Below are 6,000 nucleotides of genomic sequence, written 5' to 3' on the forward strand. Positions count from 1 at the left end.
GTCTTCGTCAGGAATATACCTACATCTCCCCAACACATGATTCGTTTTTGAGGATCTATTATGTATTTGTTCCTAGGGGGCTACTACACAGAGTATTGTCAGCAGACATTATGCCCAGAGGCTTGTCGGATCATTCACCAGTTGCCCTCACATTCCGGATCGGCCTGGGGAGGCAGCCACTTAGATGGCGTAAGTCAGGGTGGCAGCTGCAAAAGGAGGAATACAGGGAACACTTGACCAACGAGATAGATAATTATCTGGTAGCCAATGTGGGGTTGATCAAGTCCCCAGTGGCACTCTGGGAGGCATTGAAACCCACACTGCGAGGGGTGGATAACTCGTGGTGTGTGGCAGCGTGGATGGAGCAGCAGAGGGACCTGGTACGTCGGGAGGCGGAGGTAGATGCATTGGAACGTATGGGTTAGGAGGCGGACGGTGGCCCGGCCAGACGACAGTTAGTACTAGCTAAACAACAATATACGGCCCTGCTGATGGACGAGACCCATCATGCTTGGCTGGCAACGCGTAGTAGGGTATATCAATGGGGGGACAAGTCCAGCAAGATGCTGCATTGCCTATGTCAGGGCGCCTTACATGCCCAACCTCTACTGCGAGTCCTGGACCCCGAGGGGGTGCCGCTTCTTGAGCCCCCAGCTATTGCAGAGAGTTTTATGGCATATTATGAAGAGCTTTTTGCGCCGAAAAATGTCTTGCAGCTGCTGTCATTGCGAAATTTATAGATGACCTTCCCCCTAAGACTATCTCGGATGAGGTGAGGGACCGCCTAGATAGGCCACTGTTGAACGATGAGTTGGGTACGGCCCTGGGGGAATTGAACCCCTGGAAGGATCCGGGACCGAACGGTTTCCCCAGTGAGTTTTTCAAGAAATTTTTTGTGCAGCTGGCCCCCCACTTTCGACCGGTAGTGGAGGAGGCACGGAAACACGGCTCTCTCCCTCCGGAATGGAGACACGCGGAGGTGGTAGTATTGCTCAAATCGGGTAGATCTCCAGAACAGCATGCATCGTATCGCCCCATCTCCCTTCTCAATGTGGAGGCGAAGGTTTTGGCCAAGGCACTGGCCAACCGGCTCCAGCCACATATAACTGCACTGGTGCACCCGGACCAGGCAGGGTTCATGCCTCAGAGGGCGACCCGCCATAATATCAGGCACGCGCACGTTGCCGTGTCAGCCAGTGGGCGGCTTGAGGTGCTGGCAGCGTTGTTATTGGCCAACATAGATAGGGTCTTTGATTCCCTGAGCTGGGTATACCTGTTTGCTCTTCTGCAGAAAAAATTCTAAAAATCTTGGCCCGCAATTTTTGGCATATTTGCAGCTGCTTTACACTGGTTTGATGGCGTCAGTGAGGGTGTGGGGTGAGATCTCTCATTCCTTCCCCATTCGGTGGGGCATGCGACAGGGCTGCCCCCTCTCCTCTTATCTCTTTGCGCTTGCCATGGAGCCGCTGACGGCCTGGGTGTGCATTGATGCCCAACTTCGGGGGTTTGAATGGGCGCCAGGTCTCACTGACAAAATAGCGCTGTACGCGGATCATCTCCTCTTCTTTCTCACCGCCCTGGATAGGTCGGACCACGGCTGCTGCGCATAATGCAGATCTTCGGGGAGACCTCTGGACTGTATATGAATCCATGCAAATCCAGGCTGTGGGTCCTGAGGGGTCGACAGAGCGTGGGAGCATCCCTCCAATTGGTGACAGCTGGTTGAAATATTTGGGGGTCTTTTTAACCGACGTGCCGGCGGTGTCCTGGGAGCATAATCTGGTCTCGGTGTGGGAGCGAACCCGGGAAGACCTTAAGGTATGGTCCCGCATACCCTTAACCATATACCGTAGGTCGGCCATCTTCAAGACTGTGGCGCTTCCCCATCTCCTCTATCAATTGAAGAATTATCCATATCAGATTTCACCCCGATGGTTCCGGCAGGTAAACTCAGCGCTGGGAGGGTTCTTGTGAGAGGGGGGCATGGTGAGGGTGGCCCTCCGCACCTGTTTCCTATCTACCTATTCCGGGGGCCTCGCTTCTTCGGAAGTCCTCTCCTATTATCAAGCTTCACACTTGCTGGTCCTCAACGAGTGGTGGTACAGGGACAGAGGGGACGCAGCTTACGCAGTTGAGCGGCAGTTTATGAGCAGCAACTCGCTACATATGCTTTTACACTCTGCACCGCTTCGCAGGCCCCTGCCCCCGGTCACACGGTTGGTATTCCACATATGGAGGCAGGCTCAGGGCAGGATGGGGTGGTGGAATGTCTTGACCAGGGAGACCCCTCTGTGGGGTAATGGGCGGCTGCCTCAGCTGGCCACACTGCAGGGCTTCTGGGGGTGGGATTCCATAGGCATCTCGATTCTGGGGAACGATATGAAGGATCTTTCACTTAAATCGTTCCAGGAATTGCAGGACGAATACGGGATGCCACAATCCCAATTCTACAGGTACCTACAATTTAGACACGCCCTAGCCCCTAGTTTGCAGGGCCTGGAGTCTCTCCCCGACTACAGCCCAATAGAGGCAAATATCTTTATGGGGGAGCTGCCGGACCGCAAGATCTCCCACATATACCAAACACTGATATTCACTGTTCCACTAATCAGCAGAAATTTAAGACTGCTTGGGAGGCAGATGTGGGTGAACTGGAGGAGGAGGACTGGGCTGAGGATCTAATGAGCCCGTGGGGGGGCGGCAATAGCTACGCACCTGCGATTGGTACAATTTAAATACCTGGACAGAATGTACTTCCGTGAGTGCGTTTGTGGAGGGCAGGAATGATCGGATCCCCCGAATGTCTCCGCTCTCAGCGGGTGGAGGGTACGCTTTGCACACTGTCTGGAGTTTCCTTATACTTCATAGCTTCTGGAGGGGGTTGTATTCCTGCTTGTCAGAGGTATTGGGTTGAGAGCTCCCCTGCACACCGTGCTTGGCCCTGCTACACGTCATGGAGGGAGTAGGGGGCAAGCACTATAAGTGATACCTTTTGTTCTTAGGTCTCACATTATCAAAAAGAGATATTGCTTGGGCCTGGAAGGCGCCCTGGGCTCTATCACTGGCTGCGTGGAGAATCGGGATGGATTTTTGTATGGGGCTCGAACAGCCAGTTTTCGCTGCCAGGGTGTGCCCATGCAAACACTATAGGATTTGGAAGAGGTGGGCAGATTACCAGGGACTAGAATTGGATCCGCCTCAGGAGGGAGATGTACATTTGCCGGACTGATGCATATGCTGGTTCTATGTTGGTTGGGTGGTCGACGGGTATGCAGTTACACTCTTGATGTTTCCTTTTTTCCTTTGGGACATGGGCGCAATCGGGGGTAGGGGGGGAGTTGGTGGGGATTCGTTAAAATGCGGTTTGTCCATCTTTATAAAAGTCACAGCCATTATTATTGTGTACTTGATGTGTGCAGAAGTCTCTGGAATGCAGAGCTATGCAGCTTATGTGAAACAGGACAAATAAAAAAAAATAAAAAAAAATATATACATGATCAAATGCCAATCATGAACACTAATTGTGTGCAAAAAGAGAAATCTGCAAGCACATACATAGACACTCCACCAGTTACAACGTGAGCATGGTGTCAATGTGTAGCACAAGCATGCACATGCAAAATCCTGATAAGTGACTGTACAAACATAGGAAGCAAGCAATAACACAATTATGTACTCAAAACAAGTAAGAAACAAGACTCCACATTGCTGCATGTTACATTCACACAAGAAATGCACACTACAAATTCAACACACATCTGAATGTATTCCAATACACAAACTCCTCACACACAATGTCATGCAAAAATAACATTACATACACATGGACCTGTCAGGAAAAAGAGTCAACACAGGCCAAAGACTGCATCCCTCAACAACGAATACACAACATATCCACTTACAGAATTATTACATGGCAAACTCAGCTGAGCATCAGGGGGACTCACACCAGGCAAGGACAATGCATCATACACTTACAGCAGTGCATGCACAGTAAGCAGTGTGTGAACAGCACCAAAACCTGTATCACACATATCTGAGTGCTCGACCATGAACTTCATCACAGGGCACAGATCACATCACACTCAGGATGGTTAGCAGTACCACGGGAAACACACATACACTTTAGCTATCACCTACTGCTGCACAACTCTGGAAAACACAGATGCATAGAAAACACAGATGCATAGAACATGACTAGAGGACTGTGCTGGAAAAACATTTGCACTGTCCACTGTTTGGGTTGAAGTTGAACTGGGAGGGGGCTGATTGGCGGGGCCAGTTGGAGAACTGGACCTGAGAGGGAGAGGGAGAGAACTGGCTGAGGTAGAGGGATCCATGGATGTAGGAGCCTGAGGGCTACTTGGACTGGGTGGAGTGGTGGCACGGGGAGGTCGAGACATGCTGTGTGGAGGCTCAGTGGCTGATGGTGAATGTTGAGGGCTGGGTCTCAATTGTTTTGGGATACAATATCCCACAAGTGTCTTGGAAGGAGTGGGAAGTGAGGTGGGCACAACAGCCTCACTCTTCCCCAAAGGTGTAGTAGGTGCTGGTGGCTATCCCTGTGGGGATTTACTGGACCTGGTGGTATGCTGGGGGCAGGGTTGCCTTTTCCCCTTCATCCCCTGTTGTGGAGGTACACTCCCCACTTTGCTCTCTTGTCCATGCTTCACACAGGTGTGGGTGGGAGTCGAAGGTTTGGTTGAAACTGCCTTTGGAATGTGTTTGGGCTTAGATGTAGCAGGCACAAGGTTCACTGCAGACAGGCCAGGTGTTTGTGTGTCTTTGGGATAAGGTGTGGGGCTGGGAGTTCCTTTGGATGGTGATGATTTCGAAGTATGTAATATGGATGCATTTTGTTTGCCTTATGTCCCTGAGTGTCCTGTGATAGGCTTTTTGTCTTGGGGTCATCTGTGCTCGTTTTATGCTGTGGTGATGCTGTGTGATATCTGGTACGCTTAGAGTGTTGCTGTTGTGTGCCACGTGTGGATGACTGGGTGCGTAAAGGTTCTGGTGTGTTTGTACTCTGATCAGGTGGGGCACTGGCAGGGTGGTTGCTGACGGGACAGGAGCTAGACTTGGAGCTTGGTACTGCTGAATAGCTGCTGTCACTGTGAAGGACAAAGACTGGACAGTTCAGTGTAGGCCACCCCCGTCCGAATGAATGCCCTCCATGAATACAACAAACTGTGACCTCTTGTTGCCATGATCCTGGATGGCATTCAGGAGAGCAATCTGAGACACACACAGCTGCTGCAAAATGTCTATGGCCTCCACACTGATGGCAGCAAAGGATGACAGGGGCAGAGGCAGCTGTGCCTAGAGGGAAGGAGACTCTACCCTTCTTAGGGCAGCGGGCACGGATAGCACTTGGGGGATGTAAGAAAATGACAGGACATGAGGACATTCGCTTACCGGTGCAGTTCCGATGCAGGAGGACAGCAGTAACTTCCCCGTATCATGTGTCTGTACAGCGGCAGGAACAGCCCATCGGCCTCGAGGAAGGAGGCGAGGCTAACCCCGGAAACAGTCGTTCCCCGGAAATGAAAAGGGTGGAGGAAACAGACGGGGGGCGAGCAGAAACCGGAAGGAAGGTGAAACACCAGGAAGATCGGGAGAAGAAAGAAGACGCCGAACGAGGAGAAGATGCCGAAAGAGGAACAGACGCGAAAGAAGAAGATGCGAGAGAGCGGGAAGAAGAAGACAAAACGGCATGCGAGGACTGGTGGACCCCGCAGGAGGTGGCTTAAGAGCGGCTGCAACTCAGGAGAGTTGCAGCAGAGCTGGTGAGTGCTGGGTACCTGGGGAAAGAGGGTAACGGGTAGAGGGAGGTGTGCGTGTGTATAGAAGGGCAACAGGAGGTACGCGTGTATACAGGAGGGTGGCGGGAGGTTCCTGACGGAAGGACAGGTTGCTAACTAACTGTTTCTCGGCACAGACATTGGGCACATAGCGATTATACCTCCATTTCCCCTCCTTGTCTTATCCTAAAAGAAATAA

The sequence above is a fragment of the Lissotriton vulgaris genome, chromosome 6 (genome assembly GCF_964263255.1).
Source record: "Lissotriton vulgaris chromosome 6, aLisVul1.2, whole genome shotgun sequence".
In the NCBI taxonomy this organism is placed as follows: domain Eukaryota; kingdom Metazoa; phylum Chordata; class Amphibia; order Caudata; family Salamandridae; genus Lissotriton; species Lissotriton vulgaris.